Source organism: Bos taurus, chromosome 7 (genome assembly GCF_002263795.3).
Source record: "Bos taurus isolate L1 Dominette 01449 registration number 42190680 breed Hereford chromosome 7, ARS-UCD2.0, whole genome shotgun sequence".
Classification (NCBI taxonomy): Eukaryota; Metazoa; Chordata; class Mammalia; order Artiodactyla; family Bovidae; genus Bos; species Bos taurus.
Window position 1 is genome coordinate 73,130,720 of NC_037334.1, and position 26,627 is coordinate 73,157,346.

Below are 26,627 nucleotides of genomic sequence, written 5' to 3' on the forward strand. Positions count from 1 at the left end.
TTGGCTTGTAATGGATTTTAGCTTAATGAAACAGACAATAACATGAAGAGTTGCTAAAAGTAATTAAATAACTGAAGAGGTGTAATATAGCCTATAAACATTCAAGTATTTCAACGCATGCTTAATGACATCCAGGGCCAGGTAAAGATGTATTTCTGTCAGGTAATTACTAACAATTATTTAGGACTGTTCTCAGAGCACTGGGATGCAACATTAAATGTTGGTTATCATCTTCATGCTCAGTGTTCACATTAGTTAAGCATTTGTGGTACTGTAACACCATAATGTCACTAATGAGTAATTATTTCTAGAGCAATTATTTTTTAAGTGATTAAGACGCGTTGTATCACTGTGACACAACTGACTTCATATTTGCTTTCTCAATAGCTCCCTTGTCTTCCCTACAAGTTCCCTTCCCCAAAGCATATTAGACTGTCTTTTTCTCACAGGAAAAGAATAGACTAATAATTACCAAATGCATACCGTCCATGAGAGAAATACAATGCAACAAGCTGAGGTCTGCTAATTCTTAAGCTACCATTAGGGAGCTGAAGAGAGTATCAGGATATTAAGTTGGATAATATATACATTCAAAAACCTAAAATTTGCAAGTTTATCATCACTTTGTCAATGAGGCTGAACTGTAAAATTTCTGAATGCCAATAAAGGTGCTGACCAATATTAGTTTATCCACAGTGACAGCTTACATTCTGCGTGGTGCTTACTAAGCCCTGTAGAAGATATTTAATAAAGTATTAAGATATAGTCTTTGACCTTAAGAACCTTAAAATCAAAGACAAGACACAAGATAAACTGATATAGAAAGGTATTATTTGGGATCCCAGATAGCTGAGACAGTAAAGAATCTGCCTGCAATGCAGGAGATACAGGTTTGATCCCCGGGTTGGGAAGGTAACCTGGAGAAGGAAATGGGTTTCAACATTCAGAAAACTAGGATCATGGCATCTGGTCCCATCACTTCATGGGAAATAGATGGGGAAACAGTGGAAACAGTGTCAGACTTTTATTTCTGGGGGCTCCAAAATCACTGCAGATGCTGACTGCAGCCATGAAATTAAAAGACACTTACTCCTTGGAAGGAAAGTTATGACCAACCTAGACAGCATATTCAAAAGCAGAGACATTACTTTGCCAACAAAGATCCATCTAGTCAAGGCTATGGTTTTTCCAGTGGTCATGTATGGATGTGAGAGTTGGACTGTGAAGAAGGCTGAGCGCCAAAGAATTGATGCTTTTGAACTGTGGTGTTGGAGAAGACTCTTGAGAGTCCCTTGGACTGCAAGGAGATCCAACCAGTCCATTCTGAAGGAGATCAGCCCTGGGATTTCTTTGGAAGGACTGATGCTAAAGCTGAAACTCCAGTACTTTGGCCACCTCATGCGAAGAGTTGACTCATTGGAAAAGACTCTGATGCTAGGAGGGATTGGGGGCAGGAGGAGAAGGGGACGACAGAGGACGAGATGGCTGGATGGCATCACCGACTCAATGGACGTGAATTTAAGTGAACTCTGGGAGTTGGTGATGGACAGGGAGGCCTGGCGTGTTGCAATTCATGGGGTCGCAAAGAGTTGGACACGACGGAGTGACTGAACTGAACTGATCTTTGAAGGAATTTTCTTTTTTAATATTTGATATTTCATTCTTTACTTGCCAAATTTTCTGTGCCTAATGTGTTATTTAAATATTCAGAAAACAAACTTTTACTCTTAAAAAAAAGGAAGGGAAGAAAGTGGAGGAGGGAGAGAGAAATGATATTTTCTGAATAATCCGTAGATGATGGTGGGTAGAGAGCTCAATTTTTTAAACTTCCAGTGCCTTATTTTACAGATACATGACTTCACAATATTACCAACAATTATTCTGCAAATTTGATCAGTCTCAATGGCCTATAAATATAGCTGATATGGAATAGTGATATTCTAAACAGAATAATCTATGAGCAAAACTTCTTACCTATAAGATATGTGGCTTAAATTGAAATTCGTTTTTTTTTTTTTTTCTGTAATGTCGGGGCTATAGCTAAGGAAACAAATCATTCATACTTATGTAGCTTCAAAATGAAGACTAATTATTTTTTTTGTCAATGATAATGCCATGTTTTTACAGAAAGGAAAAAAAACAATACAGAGTAATTTCAGAAGTCAAATAGACTTGGCTCAACATTCAGCTCCACGGGTACCAGATCTATGATTTCAGGCACATTATTTAACCTTTCTGAACTCCACTTTCCTATTCTGTAAAAACATATACCTCTTGGAGTGAAGTAAGTCAGAAAGAAAAACATCAATACAGTGTATTAACACATATATATGTAATTTACAAAGATGGAAATGATGACCCTATATGCAAGACACCAAAAGAGACACAGATATAAAGAACAGACTTTAGGACTCTGTGGGAGAAGGCAAGGGTGGGATGATTGAGAGAAGAGCACTGAAACACGTACATTACCATATGTGAAATAGATCACCAGTCCAAGTTTGCTGCATGAAACAGGGCACTCAAAGGCGGTGCACTGGGACAACCCAGAGGGATGGCATGGGGAGGGAGGCAGGAGAGGGGTTCGGGATGGGGGACGCATGTGCATCCATGGCTGATTCACGCGTCCCCAGTCCCGAACCCCCCTCCCGCCTGGAATGTTTAGTGGAGCTAAACATTCCACTTATGTGTATGGCAAAGCCACCACACCATTGTAAAGCTTCCAATTAAAATAAACTAATTAATTAAAAAACAAAACAAAACATGTATTTAGTATAGTACACCTGGCACAAAATAATAACTTAATAAATGTAAAATAAATAAGTAAGTAAGCAAATGAGTGAATAGAAAAACTAAACATAAAAATAAACAAAATACCATGAGCAAAACTAGCTGATTTGTATTTACAATGCTTCAACCAATCTTGTGCAGAATTTTCTACCACCAAAACACTGAGACAGCCCTTTTGGTGGCTTGTGGCCATATGGAAAGCTTAACAGAAACTAAATCTTGCTCTTTGGCACAGAAGACTTTAACCAACAATATCAGAGATCCCCTCCCATCAGAACAGGTGGAGAGAAGGTGTATGCCTATTTGCAATGCTGAGCAAGCTGCCTGCAGAACATACAGTGCACCGCTGTTGGGGGCAGCTTTGGATTCCAAGGGTGGCTAAAGCCTTGGAGTCTCATCACAAAGAAGTCCAGGCACTGACACTTGCCTGTTTACCTTGCCACTGCATTCCCTTTCTGTCTGTCTCTCTCTCTCTCTTTTTTTTTTTTTTCAATTTTTTTGATCTTGGAGTCTCCCTCTAGCCCTGTGACATGTTTTGCCATCTGTTCATGCAGATGGTGCCATCCAAAGAAGTCAAAAAGTTTGCTGTCCCCAAATCCCTCTTGATTCAGTTGGTTCTCTCTATCACAGAGCAGTAGGGAAAACAAATGAGAAACTGGAAAACACATTTCAAAGCACTAAACAGTCACAGCTCATATAAGGAATATACTGATGCTCCGTATCTGTTTGAAGTGAATGCTGTCTACAGAGGTGAGCCCTTACCCTCACATTCTCCTGAACAAAATTATGTCTACAACAGCTGATCACACCTAGAATACAGAGTCAAACATTCCTGACCCTCTCCCCACTATCCATCAGGTCAGCAACTATAGTAAACAATCTATTTTAAACGTGGCTCTGTGTATAACTTACATTCTTTTTTATCCATGCTTACAGAAACTGAAAACTTAAAAGAATAAAATAGCTTTTTTGAAATTAAGGAATGTTGCCACTGAACAACCGTAGATTGGCTTTGCTGTTGTTTAGTTGCTCAGTCATGTCTGACTCTTTCTGACCCTATGGACTGTAGCCCACCAGCTTCCTCTCTCCATGAAATGTCCTCAGCAAGAATACTAGAGTGGGTTGCCATTTTCTTCTCCATGGGATCTTCCTGATCCAGGGATCGAACCCACATCTCCTGCATTGGCAGGCGAATTCTTTACCACTGAGCCACCAAGGAAGCCAATTTGGTTTCATACAATCTAAAAATACTACACAAGATGAAACTGAGCTAAACATTCCACTTATGAAGGGGGAAAAACAAATCCAGAAGCCTGAGGATCAACAGAAAAGAGCAAAATCACAAAGAAAAGTAACAGAGGAATAGAGCCTCTTCTTTGTCTTAAGATGTCTATGACTTTTGCAATAAAATAAACTAAAACTAAAACCTATCTGCTGACACAAATTTAGTCTCCTAGGTGATTTCAGAATCGAGTTTCCCTAAATTGGAATGTTTGATAATCCATATTATTTGAAATTTTATCTCTCTGTAGGAAACTGTTTATATTATACCGAGGATCTGGAAGTTCATTTTTGCTCTGTGTTGATTTCTCCCTCTATTCTTTCAATGTATAACCCTGCCCAGACCCAGTCACCCATGCAGTAAATACAGATTTTTTCCTCCTTGAGAGTAACTCCATGTACTATCAAACAAAGACTAGACCCATGGTTTGTCTTATTCCTTTATCAGAGCTGATGATGAACTGTGTGGAGATGAAGTAACTTAACAAGGCTCCACGAATTAAGCCCTAGTGAATAACATCAGTATACAATGAAACCGGCTTCCCAGGTGGTGCTAGGGGTAACGAATCTGCCTGCTAAGGAGGAGACGTAAGAGACGTGGTTCAATCCCTGGATTGGGAGGATCCCCTGGAAGAGGGCATGGCAATCCACTCCAATATTCTTGCCTGGAGAATCCCATGGACAGAGGAGTCTGGCAGGTTACAGTCCAAAGGGTTGCACAGAGTCAGACAAGACTGAAGCAATTTGGCACAGCAATGAAATACACAATTCATTCAAAACTAAAAAAGCTAAGAAGAATCATTTGGAGTGAGGATAGTGTTTCTCATCATCAAAGCTTTCACATGGGCCTAAGGGTGATGGTTTCATCTCTTGTATCTTACTTTCCAAAAGAAAAATCAACCCATGACTCCAGAAAAATAGGCTAAAATATTTAGGGTTTGGGGAAATATTGTTTTGAACAAACCCAAGTGCTTTGATTCCCTACACAGTAAACAACCTTCATTCCCCCTACTGCCTGCCTGCCTCCTATCACACAAACACAGAAAATACATGTGTGTGCCCATGTGTGTGCACACAGGCATAGGTGTGCACAGACTCACAAATACACATATTCTGAAGTTCAGACAAGACAGTACAAGTAACATAGATATTGTCTACATCAAGCAAAGAATCTTATATCTCTGCTTTACCATCAATGAGAATCCATACACATTTTTATTCATAAAATATTGGATTACCATGAATAGACTTTCCCCCTTGAACTCAGTGGTAATGAATTTTCTGAGATGTGTGCCTAAAAATCTCTCATTAGAAGTGCTTTCTCAGTGATCCATTCTGTGGTAGAAGGTTAATGTGGGTCACCTAAATTCCACTTTGATACAATTCTCTCCACCTTCACCTCTCTGTATACCTTCCAAAATATCACACTGATTGCAAATGACAAGGTAATTTAATAAAACACCAGGTGCCAGTGGAAATTTCTACACAGTCAACTCATAGTTGTATTTAAGTCATGATTTGGGAAGCTGAATTCATGACAATTGCTGATCCTGTTTTGTTTTCAAAATGCCTTCTTATCAGCTGTTGAACTGGCATCACTTCAAGCTCCATCTTACTGCGAATACAATTCTTTTTACTAAGAGAAAAGAACATGGTATCTACTAGGTAGGGCTGTCAGATTTTATTCACCTCATCAAAACATAATGATCTTTGATAATTAGGTATCAAATGCTATTGGTTTCATTTTATGCTTCTCCTTCTGCACCTAACTTAACTCAGTATGCAAATCCATCATTTAATTACATCAGACATGATTTTGCATGAAGGCCTGTATAGAGACAGAATAATAAATCAATTTGAGATAAACACTGAAGACACCATAGATCCCATTCAACTGATAAACTGAATCAGGTAGTTGGACTGATAACATAGGAAATACTGTGAAGAAACTGCAATAACTAATTCATTTACATACACAAATATGTATATATATTCCACAAATGTTTTTTCAGTGACTTCTGAGACAGGCACTGATCAAGATGCTGGGATACAGTCAGGAATAAAACAGAGGTCCCTGTTCTCATGGAGTTTATATATTCATGGAGTCAGGCCAACAAAAATAGTAAATAAATAATGCATTTAGTTATAATTAAAATAAATAAATTTATATTAAAAATTTTTTTTAAATCAGCTAAAAAAAAAAAAGAACGAAAATGCAGTAATATACGAGAGGAAACAAAGTTCAAAGTACTGAGTTCTTTAGTAGTGTTACTAAAACTTTCTCCCTGGGAGCACATGAGTTTGTTCAGCACCTTAAGACCAATTTGCTCCATCCTTTGCAACAGCAACTTGCATTCCTCAGATCACTACTGTCAGTCTTCATAAAGAACATCTTAGCTGAGGTTTCACCTTCTAAAGCAGCACTCTCTCTCTCTCTTCTACTTTTTATCAGGTCATTCATTCTGTTTAGTTTTCTTCATAACAACTTGCTATCATAACAACTTCTTTGTCACAACTTGCTATCTTCATATTTATCACTAAATAGATTTTTTTAACAGTGGCTTATGTTTTCTTCCCGAAGTGCAAGCTTCTAGAGGTAGAGTCTATGCTTGGCTTATTCACTCCTGCACCTCCAACCCCCACCTAGTGCAACAAGAGGTGTTCATTCAGTAGTTGACTGGATAGATAGATGGGTAAATGAATTAAGTGTTCAGCAATTCACTTCACGACAATGGCTTTGTTTCATTAAATATAAATTAGAACTGCTAGTATTTCCTCAAGCTTCCTTTTGGAACACTATACATTCTAATATTAGGTAGTCAAAATAAATAACTGCATTTAGTTATTAGCCTTATGAAAATTCTGAGTACGTCATGTCTTCTCCACTACCTCCCAGCCATGCACTGGGTCATTTTTCTGCATTAAACCTGTTAAAGCACTAAAGGCATGGGCTTTGAAGTCAAATATGCTTGAATTCTACTCCTAGCTTTGATGCTTATATAGTTGTACTGCTTTGAACAAGTTACTAAATTTGTCTAAGGCTCAGTTTCCTCTTCTTAAAAATGGTAAAATATCAGTATCTACCTTTTGATGAAGGTAAAAGAGGAGAGTGAAAAAATTGGATGAAAACTCAACATTCAGAAAACTAAGATCATGGCATTTGGTCCCATCACTTCAAGGCAAATAGATAGTGAAACAATGGAAACAGTGACAGCTTTTATTTTCTTGGGCTCCAAAATCACTGCAGATGGTGACTACAGAAATGAAATTAAAAGATGCTTGCTTCTTGGAAAAAAAAGGTATGACAAACCTAGACAGCATATTAAAAAGCAGAGACATTACTTTGCCAACAAAGGTCTGTCTAGTCAAAGCTATGGTTTTTCCAGGAGTCATGTATGGATGTGAGAAAAATGAAAGTTAAAGTCGCTCAGTTGTATCCAACTCTTTGCAACCCCACAGAGTATATAGTCCATGGAACTGTCCAGGCCAGAACACTGGAGTGGGTATCCTTCCCTTATCCAGGGGATCTTCCCAACCCAGGGATCAAACCCAGATCTCTCATGACAGCTGGACCATAACAAGGCTGAATGCTGAAGAATGGATACTTCTGAACTGTAGTCCTAGAGAAGACTCTTGAGAATCCCTTGGACTGCAAGGAGATCAAACCAGTCAATCCCAAAGGAAATCAGTCCTGAATTTTCACTGGAAGAACTGATGCTGAAGCTGAAGCTCCAATACTTTGGCCACCTGATGCGAAGAGCCGACTCATTAGAAAAAACCCTGATTCTGGGAAAGATTGAAGATAGGAGGAGAAGAGGATGACAGAGGATGAGATGGTTGGATGGCATCACCAACTTGATGGACATGGGTTTGAGCAAGCTCTGGGAGATGGTGAAGGACAGGGGGTCACAAAGAGTTGGACATGACTGAGTGACTGAACAACAATAACCAGACTGAATTATTTGAGGATTAGAAGATACAATGTATGCACAGTACATGAGATACAGGATGTACCCAATTAATTTTGAATACTATGATTATCTTGGTAACTATAATAAAGTGCAACAAATATTGGATATCTACTGTGTGCCAGCTACTTTACATAAGTGATATTATTTAATTTTGCCCATATTTCCATAAGTTAAATGATATTATAGTTTTCAGTTTAAAGTTGTTACATAACTTTTTAAAAAACCACAAAACCTGTAAAAACAAACTTCAGGACTTGGCTCGGACCTACCATTCTATTCTACCTCTTCCAGCTCTCAATTATATTTTTCTACGAAGATCTACACTTGAATCTCAAGTTTTGAATGTTTCATTTGTCTCTATGTATCACCAGCACCTAGAACATTGTTGTTACATAATAAGGATTTACCATCACCATTCCCTCTTGCCAAGTATCATCCTACACAAATCAGGATAGGAAACAGCAGAAGAAGTGAAATTTAGATACACATAACAAATTTAATAACAGCAACTAATCTTTACAGTTTAATATGTGCCAAGCACTTGACGAAATTCTTTACAAGTATTTGTCCAGATAATCCTGTCAGTAATTCTACAAGGTAGTTACTATAAATGTGGCTCAGCGGTAAAGAATCTGCCTGCCTCTGCAGGAGACCTGGATTCACTTCCTGGGTCGGGAAGATCTCGACAAGTGAAATGGCAACCCACTCCAGTATTCTTCCTGGGAAATCCCATGGACAGAGGAGCCTGGCAGGCTACAGTCCATGGGGTCACAAAGAGTCAGACACGACTTAGCAACTACACAGCAGCAGCAGCAGCAGGGACTATAAAGCCCTGTATTCCTCATGAGGGAGCTGAGGCTCAGAAAGATGGAGCGCAGTTTGTCAGTGACAGAAGAAGGCCTTGTAACAGGCTGTCAGATTCCAAACCCATGCTCCAAACATGCCAGATGAAGCTAGATATGGTCTTTATCATGGTCTTTTCAGTAACTTCCCTTCGTTGTCAGTATGCTACAGTCACTAAACTATAAAGTCCTAATTATTTTCTCTATTATTTCTACTGGGAGCAACACAACATGGAATTCGAATTTTCCTCCAAGGATTTATGACCATTTAGCATTTTCTTACTTTTTATTCTGTCCATAAGAGTGCAGATAATGAGCTACTTCTCAGAAGTAAAATAGCTTGAGCATTTCGTAATATGGTGACTGTGATTTGAGTCATTAACCTATTACAGTGATTTGGCTTGCTTTATTTGCGACCTCAAGAATAAAGAGAGAGAAATGTGCTAGAAATCCTCCCTTACCACCAACTTAGCAAATCAAGTAAACTTTTGTCAAAAGTCCTTTACCCTAAGAAATTTGCCAAAAGACCTTTAACCTAAGAGGTGATTTCTAGAGGCTAGATAATGTTTTATCTCCTTCATTTTTTTTTTTTCTACCTGTGGAGAATAAGGCTGACATAATTCTCTGTGAAATAAATCATTTTACTTGTTCCAGAAAATATATATAGATTTTCTTCCATGTACTCTGGGGTCTTTTGCGATAGTTTGGTAGACAATACTTGTCCAGTTGTTGGAAATTTAGTGATGTGGTTAATGGCTCAGTGCTCTTTCTGCTTTTCCTTCCAGGATGAGAGTATTGATGCTAGAGTGAAGAATCTCAGCAAGAGAGTATTTTAAATAATGGACATGAAAGTGTGTGTGTTACTTGGGTAATTCCTTCCTGGATTATCAAGTAAGAATGACGTTCTGAAAGCATGTGGACTCACAGGCAGTCTTTAGGGTCTCTGGGAACCACAGCAGCGATGTGGCCTTGGCCTCCTCACTTCTCTAAGGTTTTACATCTCTCACTAACTAAATGGAGACTTAATCAAATTTTATAGTGGTTGCTTTTCCCTGGTCTATAACTCTCTTGATTCTTCACAATATGGATGTGCAATTCTAAAATAGAAGAGAATTTCAAAACCCCTCTACACCAACTCACAGACTGAAATGCATTACTGTTTATCCTTGAATTGGGGTGTTCAGAAAAGCAAAACAAAAATAACTTCTGCACTTAAAAGTTGCAAAGTAGAAATCCATTTAAGAATAAAGGATGAAAGGAGAGAGTGATATTAAATTATATCTGAGGAACATACTCTATGTCAAGTTGTAGGGGGACAGCTATACCAAAATCAATGCACAGGTCCTTACTGAGGAGTCCTATTAGAGACAGAGAGAGATACTCCTTTATTTGGAATGATGCCAATGAAATTCTCTCTAGAGGGGAGACAGATGACTCTTAGAAGTTCCTCTCAGGAGCTCTGGAAATTTAGGCTCTCCATTCTTCTTCAATCAACGTTTTCAGAATTGGCTTTTCCCAGAGTCTTTTGCATCCATCTTCTTGGAACAGAGTCTCTAGGAAGACTCTCTGGGAAGGTGCATGAGATCATGGGCTTTGAGTTCAGTACAGAGACTGGAAATTCATTAGAAAGTTACCTCCTTTCCCAAAGCCCGAGTCTCCTTCAACTATAAAATGGCAATGATGGGAGCATGCTTCACAGGATTAATATAAAAAAATTCAGGGCTTGACATTCAGAAAGTACTCAACAGAAAAAGGAACCCTCCTACATGGTTGATAGGAATGTAAATTGGTGCAGCCACTATGGAAAACACGATAGACAAACATTTCTCAAAAAGGTAAAAATAGTGTTGTTTTATGATCCAGTAACCTGACTCCTGGGCATATATCCAAATAAACCTATAATTCCAAAAGATACATGCACTCCTATGTTCATAGCAGCACTATATATAATAACCAAGACAAGGAAACAACCTAAATGTCCATCAACAGATGAGTGGATACAGAAGATTTGAAACACACACAAACACACTCATACACACACAATAATGGAATACTGCTCAGCCATAAAAGAGAATGAAATAATGCCACTTGAAGCAGCAGCAAAGATGGACCCAGACTTTATCATACCAAGGGAAGTAAAAAGAGAAAAATAAATATATGCTATCACTTATCTATGTAAAATATGACACAAATTAACTTATCTATGAAACAGAAACAGACTCACAGGCAAAGAGAACACACCTGGGCTGACACGGGGGGAGGGAAGGACGGGGAGTTAGGGACTGGCAGATGCAGACTATTATACACAGAATGGATAAAGGACAAGTCCTACTGCACAGTACGAAGAACTATAGTCAATATCCAGTAATAAACCGCCATGGAAAGGAAGGAATGTATATGTACACACACATAAATAACTGAATACTTTTGCTGTACAGCAGAAATTAAGATAAAATTGTAAAGCAATTGTAATTCAATAAAATAAGTTTTGAAAAATGAATAAATTTGTATGATGAACAATAAAAGAAAGTACGCACTAAACTTTACTACTACTATCACCACTGCCACTACTTCTCGAGGGGATCTTCCCAACTCGAGATCAAACCCAGGTCTCCCACAGTGCAGGCAGATTCTTTACCAGCTGAGCCAATAGTGAAGCCCAAGAATACCAGAGTGGGTAGGCTATCCCTTCTCCAGCATTTCTATTTGCTTCATATGAAAAATGAAGAAAGTAGAAATGACTCCATTAACTCAAACCTGAACCAATGCTGACTGTTCTCACAACTAAAAGTTTTCTTTAATCACATTTGTTGTATCTTTTGTATTACCCTAATTTCATAAAAAAAAAAAAAATATATATATATATATACACACACACATATATATCTGTGTGTGTGTGTACACCAACATCGTTAATCCATCATAGTGTAAGCAAGTAAGTGTTAGTCACTCAGTCGTGCCCGACTGTTTGCGACCCCCTGGACTGCCGCCCACCAGGCTCCTGTGTCCATGAGATTTTCCAAGCAAGAATACTGGAGTGTGTTGCCATTTCTTTCTCCAGGGGATCTTCCCTGACCCAGGGATCGAACCCAGATCTCCTGCCTTGCAGGCAGATTATTAACCAACTGAGCTACAAGGGAAGACCCCATGATAGTGTGGCCCCAGGTAAATAGCAGGGAGGGAACACAGCTCCACCCATCAACAGAAAATAGGATTAAAGATTTACTGAGCATGGCCCCGCCCATCAGAATAAGACCCAGTTTCCCACTCAGTCTATGCTACTGGAGATCAGTGGAGAAATAACTCCAGAAAGAATGAGGAAATGGAGTCAAAGCAAAAACAACATCCAGTTGTGGACCAGATTGGTGATGGAAGCAAGGTCCAATGCTGTAAAGAGCAATATTGCACAGGGACCTGGAATGTTAGGTCCATGAATCAAGGCAAATTGGAAGTGGTCAAATAGGAGATGGGCAAGTGAGCAAGGATATTTTAGGAATCAGTGAGCTAAAATGGACGGGAATGGGTGAATTTAACTCAGATGACCATTATATCTACTACTGTGAGCAAGAATCCCTTTAGAAGAAATGGAGTAGCCATCATAGTCAACAAAAGAGTCTGAAATGCAGTACTTGGATGCAATCTCAAAAATCACAGAATGATCTCTGTTCGTTTCCAAGGCAAACCATTCAGTAACACAGTAACCCAAGTCTATGCCCCGACCAGTAATGCTGAAGAAGCTGAAGTTGAATGGTTCTATGAAGACCTACAAGACCTTCTAGAACTAACACCCCCAAAATATGTCTTTTTCCTTATAGGGGATGAAAAAGTAGGAAGTCAAGAAACACCTGAAGTAACAGGCAAATTTGGCCTTGGAGTACAGAATGAAGCAGGGCATGGCTAATAGAGTTTTGCCAAGAGAACACAGTGGTCATAGAAAACACCATCTTCTAACTACACAAGAGAAGACTCTAAACATGGACATGACCAGATGGTCAATATCAAAATAAGATTGATTATATTCTTTGCAAACAAAGATGGAGAAGCTCTACAGTCAGCAAAAACAAGACCAGGAGCTGACTGTAGTTCAGATCATGAACTTCTTATTGTCAAATTCAGACTTAAAATGAAGAAAGTAGGGAAAACCACTAGGCCATTCATGTATGACCTAAATCAAATCCCTTACAATTATACAGTGGAAGTGAGAAATAGATTTAAGGGACTAGATCTGATAGACGGAGTGCCTGATGAACTATGGATGGAGGTTCATGACGCTATACAGTAGACAGGGAGCAAGACCATGCCCAAGAAAAAGGAAAGCAAAAAAACAAAATGGCTGTCTGAGGAGGCTTAACAAATAGCTGTGAAAAGAAGAGAAGCAAAAAGCAAAGGAGAAAAGGAAAGATATAACCATCTGAATGCAGAGTTCCAAAGAATAGCAAGGAAAGATAAGAAAGCCTTCCTCAGCAATCAGTGCAAAGAAATAGAGGAAAACAAAGAATGGGAAAGACTAGAGATCTCTTCAAGAAAATTAGAGATACCAAGGGAACAGTTTATGCAAAGATGGGCTCAATAAAGGACAGAAATGGTATGGACCTAACAAAAGCAGCAGATGTTAAGAAGAGCTGGCAACACAGAAGAACTGTACAAAAATGATCTTCACAACCCAGATTATCACGATGGTGTGATTATTCACCTAGAGCCAGACATCCTGGAATGTGAAGTCAAGTGGGCCTTAGGAAGCATCACTATGAACAAAGCTAGTGGTGGTGATGGAATTCCAGTTGAGCTATTTCAAATCCTAAAAGATGATGCTGTGAAAGTGCTGCACTAAATATGCCAGCAAATTTGGAAAACTCATTAGTAGCCACAGGACTGGAAAAGGTCAGTTTTCATTCCAATCCCAAAGAAAGGCAATGCCAAAGAATGCTCAAACTACTGCAAAATTGCACTCATCTCACACGCTAGTAAAGTAATGCTCAAAATTCTCCAAGCTAGGCTTCAGCAATACACGAACGTTGAACTTCCAGATGTTCAAGCTGGTTTTAGAAAAGGCAGAGGGACCAGAGATCAAATTGCCAACATCCACTGGATCACTGAAAAAGCAAGAGAGTTCCAGAAGAACATCTATTTCTGCTTTATTGACTATGCCAAAGCCTTTGACTGTGTGGATCACAATAAACTGTGGAAAATTTTTCAAGAGATGGGAATACCAGACCACCTGACCTGCTTCTTGTGAAATCTGTATGCAGATCAGGAAGCAGCAGTTAGAACTGGACATGGAACAACAGACTGGTTCCAAATAGGAAAAGGAGTATGTCAAAGCTGTATACTGTCACCCTGCTTATTTAACTTATATGCAGAGTACATCATGAGAAATTCTGGGCTGGATGAAGCACAAGCTGGAATCCAGTTGGCCAGGAGAAATATCAATAACCTCAGATATGCAAGTGACACCACCCTTATGGCAGAAAGTGAAGAACTAAAGAGTCTCTTGATGAAAGTGAAAGAGGAGAGTGAAAAAGTTGGCTTAAAGCTCAACATTCAGAAAATTAAGATCATGGCATCTGTCCCACCACTTCATGGCAAATAGATGGGCAAACAGTGGAAACAGTTTCAGACTTTATTTTGGGGGGCTCCAAAATCATTGCAGATGGTGACTGTAGCCATGAAATTAAAAGATGCTTACTCCTTGGAAGAAAAGTTATGAACAACCTAGACAGCATATTAAAAAGCAAAGACATTATTGTGTCAACAAAGGTCCGTCTAGTCAAGGCTATGGTTTTTCCAGTAGTCATGTATGGATGGGAGAGTTGGACCATAAAGAAGGCTGAGCACCGAAGAATTTATGCTTTTGAACTCTGGTGTTGGAGTAGACTCTTTCGAGTCTCTTGGACTGCAAGGAGATCCAACCAGTCCATCCGATAGGAAATCAGTCCTAAATATTCATTGCAAGGACTGATGTTGAAGCTGAAACTCCAATTCTTTGGCCACCTGATGTGAAAAACTGACTCATTTGAAAAGACCCTGATGCTAGGAAAGATTGAAGGCAGGAAGAGAAGGTGACAACAGAGGATGAGATGGTTGGATGGCATCACCGACTCAACGGACATGAGTCTGAGTAAACTCCAGGAGTTGGTGATGGACAGGGAGACCTGGAGTGCTGTAGTCCATGGGGTTGCAGGGAGTAAGACACAACTTAGCAACTGAACTGAACTGAACTGATAAATGGGTGGAAATGAAAGTCGCTCAGTTGTGTCCAACTCTTTGAGATCCCATGAGTTCTATAGTCCAAGGAATTCTCCTACGCCAGAATACTGGAGTGGGTAGCTTTTCCCTTCTTTCCATTCTCCAGGGAATCTTCCCAACCCAGGGATCGCACCCAGGTCTCCCGCATTGTAGGCATATTCTTTACAAGCTGAGCTACAAGGTAAGCCCAAGTATACTGGAATGGGTAGCCTATCTCTTCTCCAGTGGGTCTTTCTGACCCAGGAATTGAACCAGGGTCTCCTGCATTGCAGTCAGACTCTTTACCAACTGAGCTAATAGGGACATAAACATATACCCACACAAGCATATATATTATATAACAGCAACAATTTTAATCATCCACTAGGAAATACTTTTCTTAAACTAAGAGAAAACAAAATAAAGGTTTGGTTTCTTTCCATATCCCTCTAATATTCCTGTGACCCAGAAGATTCACTCCTAGTGACATCAGGATCATGCTAGTGCTATGTACAGCCATGCTATATACAAGTACATTCACAAGCCAAGGAATGGCATGTCCTCATGGGTTTCTAGGCTTCTTCTCTGCAGACAAAGCCCATTTCAGTAACATCCAGTCCCCATTTTTGGGGCATCTGAAACAAGATACATATCTTTATTGGGAGCACAGCTGGTGTCTTCCCTGCTTTGCAACCCCTGGAGTCTCTGAACACACATCATTTCCACCACAGTCCTTTATATCTTCAGTTTTAGTTCTGTCACATTCAGCTCTCATTAGAGTGAAATCAATGGATATGAGGACAACTATGCACCCATTTCAATTTAGTTCAGTTCAATTGCTCAGTCATGTCCTTCTCTTTGTGACCCCATAGACTGCAGCACGCCAGGTCTCCCTGTCTATCACCAACTCCCAGAGTTTACTCAAACTCATGTCCATTGAGTTGGTGATGCCATCCAACCATCTCATCCTCTGTTGTCACCTTCTCTTCCTGCCTTCAATCTTTCCCAGCATCAGGGTCTTTTCAAATGAGTCAGTTCCTCACATCAGGTGGCCAAAGTATTGGAGTTTCAGCTTCAACATCAGTGCTTCCAATGAACATTCAGGACTGATTTCCTTTAGGAAGGACTGGATGGATCTCCTTGCAGTCCAAGGGACTCTCAAGAGTCTTCTCCAACACCACAGTTCAAAAGCATCGATTCTTCTTTGCTCAACTTTCTTTATAGTCCAACTCCCACATCCAAATATGACTACTGGAAAAACCATAGCCTTGACTAGATGGACCTTTGTTGGTAAAGTAATGTCTCTGCTTTTTAATATGCTGTCTAGGTGGTCATAACTTTTCTTCTAAGGAGTAAGCATCTTTTAATTTCATGGCTGCAGTCACCATCTGTAGTGATTTTGGAGCCCAAAAAAATAAAGTCTGCAACTGTTTACATTGTTTCTCCATCTATTTGCCATGAAGTGATGAGACCAGATGCCATGATCTTAATTTTCTGAATGTTGAGACTTTGGCCCACTTTTTCACTCTCCTCTTTCACTTTCATCAAGAGACTCTTTAGTTCCTCTTCACTTTCTGCCATAAGGGTGGTGTCATCTGCATATCTGAGGTTATTGATATTTCTCCCAGCAGTCTTGATTCCAGCTTGTGCTTCCTCCAGCCCATCATTTCTCATTATGTACTCTGCATATAAGTTAAATATACATGGTGACAATCAATGTATGGCTTTGATGTACTCCTTTTTCTATTTGGAACCAGTGTATTTTTCCATGTCCAGTTCTAGCTGTTGCTTCCTGACCTGCCTACAGATTTCTCAAGAGGCAGGTCAGGTGGTCTACTGGAGAAGGGAATGGAAAACCACTTCAGTATTGCTGCCTCGAGAACCCCATGAACAGTATGAAAAAGCAAAAAGATAGGACACTGAAAGATTAACTCCCCAGGTCGGTAGGTGACCAATATGCTACTGGAGATTAGTGGAGAAATAACTTCAGAAAGAATGAAGGGATGGAGCCAAAGCCAAAACACCACCAAGTTGCAGATGTGACTGGTGATGAAAGCAAGTTCCTATGCTGTTAAAGAGCAATATTGCATAGGAACTGGGAATGTTAGGTTCATGAATTAGCGCAAATTGGAACTGATCAAATAGGAGATGGCAAGAGTGAACATGGACATTTTAGGAATCAGCGAACTAAAATGGACTGGAATGGGTGAATTTAACTCAGATGACCATTATATCTACTACTGTGGGCAAGAATCCCTTAGAAGAAATGGAGTAGCCATCACAGTCAGCAAGAGTCTGAAATGCAGTACTTGGATGCAGTCTAAAAACGACAGAATGATTTCTGTTCATTTTCAAGACAAACCATTCAAGATCACGGTAATCCAAGTCTATGCCCCGGCAAGTAATGCTGAAGAAGGTGAAGTTGAACAGTTGTATGAAGACCTATAAGACCTTCTAGAATTAACACCCCAAAAAGATGTCCTTTTCATTATAGGGGACTGGAATGCAAAAGTAGGAAGTCAATGGACCCATCTAACTGGTAGCTAATGAGACTTGCTGATTACAGGAATGTGATGAGTCAGTAATATTTGAGAAAAAGTTGGGCAGATTTTCTTTTCCTCTTTAAATGTTATCTAAAAATCAGCAAAATACAGCAGCAAAAAAAGTCCTGGATGATTTCCCAGGACTGCTAAATACACACTGCCTCAAGTATATATTTCTAAGGTCTAAAGAATGGTGTAATTCTGATTCTGTTATTTTTGGTTTGGATTTTACTTATTAATATTTGCTGACATCACTCAGACTAAGATGGCTGCAAATCATGACTAAATGACTGCAAATGACTCCAGCAACAGCAGGAACAATAACAAGTGCTGGATTAGGAGTCAGGGAATTGAGATCAGCTTCGTGCTTTGCCATCAATTGTCTGTGTGACATTCGGCCCCATCACCTCCCTCTCTGAGCCTCTCTCTTCTTAGAGGGTGAACTTGAAGATGAGAGAAATTACTTCTAAAAAAATTCACCTTTAATATAAATAATTTTATTTATACGGAAAATGATGGTCAAGAAATTTCTTTTAAAAATTAATTACAGGGACTCCCCTAGTGGTCCAGTGGTTAAGACTGTGAGCATCCAATGCAAGGGGCACAAGTTCACTCCTGGTCAGGAAAACTAAGTTCTCACATCCCACATGATCCAAAATCACTGCGGATGGTGACTGCAACCATGGAATTAAAAGACACTTGCTCCTTGGAAGAAAAGCTATGACAAAACTAGACAGTATATTCAAAAGCTGAGGCATCACAAAGATGCATCTAGTCAAAACTGGTTTTTCCAGTAGTCATGTACAGATGTGAGAGCTGGACAATAAAGAAGGTAAAGCACCAAATAATTGATATTTTTGAACTATGGTGCTGGAAAAGACCCTTGAGAGTATCACGGACAGCAAGGAGATCATACCAGTCAGTACTAAAGGAAAGCAACCATGAATAATTATTGGAAAAACACGTTGAAACTGAAGCTCCGATACTTTGGCCACCTGATGCAAAGAGCTGACTTACTGGAAAAGACCCTCATGATGGGAAAGACTGAGGATGAGAAGAACGGGGCAACAGAGGATAAGATGGTTGGATGGCATCACTGACTCAGTGGACATGAGTTTGAGCAAGCTCCAGTAGTTGGTGATGGACAGGGAAGCCTGGTGTGCTACAGTTCATGGGGTCTCAAAGAGTCGGTTACAACTTAGCACATGAACAACAACTACAACAAGCCATTGTTGTTGTTGTGCTCAGTCATGTCCAACTCCCCACAACCCCATGAACTGCAGCCCACCAGGCTCCTCTGTCTGTGGAATTTTCCAGGCAAGAATATTGGAGTGGGTTGCCATTGACCTAGGGATCGAATCTGCATCTCTTGTGTTTCCTCTACTGGCAGGCAGATTCTTTACCACTGAGCCAACTGGGAAGCCCAACATGCCATATGCATGACCAAAAAAAAAAAAAAAAAAAAAAAGGCTTTAATTTTTTTTAATTAAAAAAATTTAAATTCAGCTCTTAGGGTGGATGTATGCTTTTCTTCCCATAGAGGTAGAGGTAGATTAAGGCAATTTTTTTCCTACTTAGAAGACTGATAAATCTAGAGTACAGAGTCTCACATCCTGGCCAAAAGAACCAATATTCTTACTAAAAATCTCTGTTATTCTTCTTGACAAAATGCATTCACTCAGTATATCTATGAAAATGAATTAAACCAATTAGGAAATCAAGTAAACAATTGATATATTAATGTTTAGTATACTATATTTCAGTATGAGATGCCTATTCAGTTATTCACTTGCCTAATATCTTGTGGTAAAGCTTTAGGAGTAGAGGGAGAAGATAAAATTAATAAACCTTGCCTGTCTAAATCCATTACAGGCTAACATTATCCTTTGCCATTTTCCCAATGACAGAACATACATAGCAGGAGGTGGTTGAATTACCTTCTGCTTCCTGCTGAATCTTTCTTTAAGAATGTGAACCTTTAATCAGAAGTGACATGTTTCTGACCTAATGTTACATATGGGAGGTATATAGACATATGAAGTCAAGGGCTCCTCCCTCATTCCAAAAGACAAACAGCTATTTTTAGATGGGTCAGAAGAGTAAGAAAGTCAGTCCTTCCATAAGAACTGTCCTAATCTGTATCAGTACATCCCCTGAGCCATTTATTTAAACAATGATACCACAAGATACAGCAGCACAAGTTCAACATTATAAATTGTGTTGGAAAAAGCTTTGCTTGTCATTAAAATAGTGAGTAAATTTGAAATAGTCCTTCATTTTATAGCAACAACCACATATGTCACCTTATATCAAAACCACAAACCATATCCTATATTGGATAAAGAAATATATCCCAAATGTGTCTTATAATGGTTAAATAATGATAGTCAGCAGAGCTTTATTGACATGATAATCATTTCTATAGAAAAATTATTCATTGTTAAAGAAAAAATAAGGTCACAAAGTCATATGTATAATATGAATCTGTTTTATGATAAACTACCTATAGGCTTTTAATGAGAAAAATATCTAGAAGAGTATGAAGCAAGGTACAGGTATGATTAACTCTGGGTGGTAGAATTAAGGGTTCAAAATTTGTTTAACAATAATTATGTAACATTGTATAACAGGAAATGGGTTTTGTTTTGTTTTTTTGTTGAACAGTTTTAATAATGTGCTAAAAATGCTTAAGATATAATGTTAATGACTTAGCATAAATAATATGCAGTCCAATTGGGATTCAGATTTCAAATTTTAATAAATATATACATTTTTACATTCACAAAAAATGCCATTAGTGTATAATTCAGGTTTTCTTGTATACCTGAATGCACTGATTTTGTTTTTGCTTTCTTAATGAATCAGGAGATTTTTTTCAAGATGATAACTATGATTGCTAAAGCACATCAGTATCACTTAAAATACTGCTTTATATAAAGTAACATGGGAGTCTTAAAGTATGTATAGATTACAAGATCACACGTATTAAGATTTGAGGAGCTAAAATAAAATTTAGAAATAATTTAAAGGAATGATTATAAGAACCACTAAATAAGCCTGGCACGCTGCAGTCTATAGGGGTGGCAAAGAGTTAGATACGACTGAGCAACCGAACTGAAACCTAAGATTAGAATGCAGATCTCCTGATTCTCTGATCAGAGTAATTATTCATTAGATTTCTGAAATCTAGTAAATGACTTCTATTTTAAATAAATATTAAGTTGGTGCAAAAGTAATTTCAATTTTACATTGTTGAACTTTGCCATTTCATACTAGAATACATTATTAAATAAATGTGGTTATGTTATACATCATTTTAATGTGCATGTCATGCTTTATTTTTTTTAGTAGAGTTATTATTTGCTGTTTACAAGTATTTTAGACTATGGAAATGATGCTAGAAGAAAAGCAAATTTGAACTATTTTCTTACCCAGGTTCATAATGGATCATAAGGCAATGGAGACAACTCTCAGTATCAACCAGCATTTGGCCCAGGAACTGCTAATGAACACACACTGCAGTTCAAGAACTTTACAAAGGAGACTAGAACGTTGAAGATGAGAAGCACAGTGACTGGCCATCAGAAGTTGACAATGACCAACTGAGAATATCTTCAATGCTGATTCTCTTATAACTACACAAAAAGTTGCCCAAGAACTCAATATTAACCATTCTAGAATCATTAGACATTTGAAGCAAACTGGAAATGCTTGATAAGAGGGTACCTCATGAGCTGATCTCAAGTCAAAAAAATTGTTGTTTTGAAGTGTCATCTTCTCTTATTTTATGCAACAACAGTGAGCCACTTCTTGATCTGATTGTGATGTGCAATAAAAAGTGGATTTTCTATGACAACCAGCAATGACCAGCTCAGTGGTTGGACCAAGAAGAAGCTCCAAAGCATTTCCCAGAGTCAAAATAGCACCAAAACAGGATCATGGACACTGTTTGGTGGTCTGCTGCCCGTCTGATCCCCTATAGCTTTCTGAATTCCTGTGAAACCATTACATCTGAGAAGTATGCTCAGCACATCAATGAGATGCACCAAAAGCTGCAACACCTGCAGCCAGCATCGGTCAACAGAAAGGGCCCTATTCCTTTCCACAACAGTGCCTGACCACGTGTCGTTCAAAAGTTGAAAAAACTGGGTTACAAAGTTTTGCCTCATCTGCCGTATTCGCCTGACGTCTAGCCAACTGACTACCACTTTTTCAGGCATCTCAACAACATTTTGCAGGGAAAATACTTCCATATCCAACAGGAGGCAGAAAATGCTTTCCAACAGTTCAACAAATCCTGAAACATGGATTTTTATGTTACAGGAATAAACAAACTTATTTCTCATTGGCAAAAAAGCATTGATTGTAATGGTTCCTATTTTGATTAATAAAGATGTATTTAAGTCTAGTTATAATGACTTAAAATTCAGGGTCCAGAATCATAATTACTTTTGCACCAACCTAGTAACAGTCTAAATTACACCTATGTAACATTCTTTATGAAGTGATGTCAACATCAGATTAATCTGATTTTCACTTGCTTTAGTTGGACTCATCAGCAGAAATTCTGTATTTTCTATGCCATTTTTCCTTGAAGTGTTCTGAAAATAATTTGATTAGGCAAATTTTATCTTGGTATTAAATATAAATAATCTATTGAAATATTTTCTTTATAAATTGCTAGGAATTCTTTTGCTTAGACAGTGAAAAGTCTGTTGTCACTACTTCTACAGCTGGGCTAATCCCAAGAAAATATTCTTCTTATCTCCAGCCGTATCTCAAAGAAATATATAAATAGTATCATAAAAGAAAGGAGGTATTTTATTTTATGATCACACTGGCATAACTGAGTTATCAACTAGCCAAGAATTAAGGTATGAATCTTTACTTAAGGATATTGTTACTCTTTAGTCATAAACTATAACTTGGACTTGAAAAATAACATTACTCATCACTTTTATACTTTCAATAACGTTTAAAAAACAGATGCTTGATAAGACATGATGAGAATAAAAAGAAAGGCCTGATTTAAGAGAAAATATACAATGCTTAATTACATGAAAATTAGAGTGCATGCCACAAACGACACTGGGCCTGTGGCTACAGGACACTTTTTAAAGGCTGTCATGACCACGTTGGTCTCAAGCCAGGCACCTAGCCTCCTTTTTCTTCATCTCAGGCTGCCAAAGCAATGGCTGGAGATAATTGGCTCCACTGTAGTTTTTTGATCTCAAAATGGTTTGACAATACTCTTAGTATTTTAGTAGTTCCCTTTTTCATATTAGACATGTCTGACCTAGACCTTTCCCATTCTCTGCAACTGACTTCCTCATTTCTGCTCCTCTTGTTCTTTTTGTTCAAGATAAAGGAGTGTCTTCAAAGAATCATGGAAAGATACCTGGGGTAAAGTTCTACAATATAAAACTACTGCCTTGATAGCTAAAGCTTTCTCTGTTCTAGCCTTTTGTTTATTTATCAAATATCCACAGCATTCATTTCTTTATCAACTATTAAGTAACATGGCATACTTATTATCTACAAATTACTATGCTACTCCAAATATTTAACTTCATTTTCCAGCCTGATGTCATAATATCATTTTTTTTAATATTTATTAATCTCATTTGATTCAGAAGATGACTGGGTTATTAAAATGACATTATTTATCCCCCACCTTTTTTATTTATGAGGAAATTAAAATCTGAAGATTCTTAAGGCTAAATAAGAGGTCAAAGACAAAAGCCCAAGCTAAAAAACAAGTTCTATTGCCATAATACTTTGTTAAGGAAATTGGTTGCACTGAGCAATTGTGTCTCTGCACAGCATCAGAACTCTGTGCTTCTAAAATGATAATCAACCTGAAGAGTAACGGAATGACAGAGTAAGCTGCTCATCCATTCTTTTGGCAATGGGGAAACAAAATCCAATAAGAATAAAAAAATGTTAATGGCCAACCTACAAAAACAGCAATAACAACAACAATCAGGGCTTTCCCGGGGACTCAGACAATAAAGAATCTGCCTGCAACATAGAAGACCTGGGTTTGATCCCTGGATCGGGAAGATCACAGCCTGGTTGTCTGGAATCAAGGACCCTACCCACTGAGTACACATCCTCTAAGGTGAGATGACCTTGTTTTCACACACAGCTACTAAAAATACATGTCACATATAGGTAATTCTCTACTTCTAAGAGATGAGAAATACCATTTTCTGGCTGCAGACTTCTAAATCTTGAGTGCTATTTCCTAGATAATAGAACCAGAGATGCCAAGGCCATTTTTCTTTTCCAAATTTTATCACGAAAAATTTCAAACCTGAACACAATTTGAAAGAACAGCATGACAAACACCTGTATGAAAGTGAAAGTGAAAGTTGCTCAGCTGTGTCTGACTCTCTGTGACCCCATGGACAACACAGTCCATGGAATTCTCCAGACTAGAATACTAGAATGGGTAGCCTTTCCCTTCTTCAGGGGATCTTCCCAACCCAGGAATTGAACCCAGGTCTCCCACATTGCAGGTGGATTCTTTACCAGCTGAACCACCAGGGAAGCCCAAGCACCTGTATATCCACCATGAAATTAAACAAACATTAATATTCTTTATACTATATTATCTTCAATATGTTTTAATACCTAAAAATTTCACTAAGGAAACTTTACAAGAGGCATACTCAGATCCTCTGAATGACTTCAGTGACTTCCCCTCTAGTCCCCTCACCCTCGCCAATTTTTGTACATCTCAACAGAAGAAACACATAAATCCTTAAAGGATTTTGCCTTGAACATGCATGACATTCAGCCCAGAGGATTTGTTCACCCAATTTCCTCATCACTGCCTTGATATTTAAAGCCTTCCTTCTACCAGTTTTCTATATCTAGGTTCCCTTTCAGCTCTCCTTATTCCAACTGATGAACCTTGCCTTTATTGATTTCTTTACAATGATATTTTCTATGCCCCAAGATTCCACACACCAAAAATCATCCCTTTGTAAACTGGGATTGGTGTGAATCTCAGAACCTAAACGTGAACCTTCCACAGATGACTCAGGACCATAGTTCTTTAGGGACTTATTGTATCAATCAGAACAAAGTCTGTATCTGTGGATCAATGCAAGCTATTCCCATCTCACTTATTCTTTACCTTCCTTTTTTTCCTTTGCATGCTCTCAGGTGATTTCTACTATTCTTTACTTCCACTTGCAAGTACCTAAGGAGTAGGACAGAATGATAATAAAGAGCAACATCTTTGTATTCAAACAATCATGCTCTCCTGGGCAGGAGCTGTGTAACTTGGTATACAAGTTCCAGAGCTTCTTCATGTAAGAAGGAAAAAACAATCAGCCAACAAGCCAACAGTGCCCACTTTGTAGGAATTAAAGTTAATATTAAATGAGATTATATAAGGAATGTTCTGGCACAGTGCCAAGTACAGGCTAAATCCTTTAATGAGTACTAACTACTAATATTAATACTATTACTATTCTAAATGCTGTTGGAAGTCAGTCACTACTGAACATAGATACAAGTTAAATTTTTTAGCAAACTAAGGACTGAAGTCAGGGTGTAGAACCACTGAGGTCGGGGGTAGGTAAGTAGCAGGAGGAATTAAGCAGATCTGAATCAACCCAGCAGTAGTGATTTTAATTGAGTTCCTTTCACTTATTTATTGAAAAAATGAAACTTCTGCTGTTAAAAAGGGGTATCCAGCCTGCATCAAATTTCAGCCATGAAATAAATTGTTCTATCAGCTGAAAACTGGAAAGAGATATATACAAATTTCCTGAAAAACCTCTTACCAATTTCATATTCAGAACTAACTATACAATTGATAGAACAATCACAATCTATGAGCCTTCTTCAAGTAGAAATGTTAATTTTATGGACATCAGATGTGTTCAGGAACTTGTATATATTGTTGACAGTCCTTGCTGGAAGCAGGGCTGAGAGAGTGATGATTTACAGCAATGGCATCCAGTTGGTCTTGATAAGAATGAACAGCCACCACCTTTTTTGTCTGATTATTGGCTTAGTGCCTTAAAGAAGCCATATTTATCACCTGTGCTGGCCCCCTCTTTCCCTCTCAATTGTACAGACCTTCTGATTGCTGATTTTTCCCACCCATTCAACTTTGAATATGCGCATTCAGAATTCATTGACAATCTTCATTTAGTTTACTTATAGTGTAGGTGCTTTGTCAATGCGGGGTATAACAGAGAACATAACTGGTTCTCTGTTCTAAATGTGGGTATCGTCAGGAAAAACGAAGAGGGCAAGATGATTTCTACATGATTGCTGTGAAGATCTGCTGGGCAAATGCATCCAGCACTGGGTCAGATGCTTTGCCAAAACTTGCCACCCCCTGCTGAATTAGTAACTTATTTCTGTGCCTCTCTCTGCCTTCTTCAGGATTCTGACTTCTCTCAAACATGTGAATTACAACCTCCACTGCCCGTGTGATCACCATCTTATCAAGGTCTTTGTGTTGCCTTATGTTTTGTAATGGATTCCACAATATATATGCTAAGACAATTATTTCCATAAGTCCATTCAAATGCCACCACTTTGGTGGAGTCTGCAGACACTGCCAGTTAACTTGTTTTATTTTTCCTCTGTTTCCCTTTTTCCATAAGGCTTGTATGTGAGCAGTGCCTGTATCCGATGCATCTCTTTACTTTCAATGGCTGATGGAATACAAACATGCTCTCTCTTTGCTTCACTCTCTCCCTCCCTTGATAAACAAATACTATTCTCTCTACAAACAGGATAAACAAAGAAGCTGGCTTATAAGGATCTAAGACAATGAACCAATCAGGACACTGAATACAGCAGATAATGAAAATGAGATGTAATAGACAGGAACAATGCCAGAGAAAGAGGCATCCTAGGCTAACAGTTATGAGCTCTGGCTCTGAACTTAGAACAGGACTGGGATCCCATTTTCACTGTTTACTTCTCTGTGATCTTAGACAAGC

General features: G+C 38.5%; 1 protein-coding gene across 3 annotated transcripts in view; it reads right to left on the bottom strand.

Annotated features, from left to right (window-relative positions):
* Positions 1-26,627, bottom strand: part of GABRB2 (gamma-aminobutyric acid type A receptor subunit beta2) — a 293,693-nt gene that overhangs the window by 151,549 nt on the left and 115,517 nt on the right. The window lies entirely within an intron of this gene.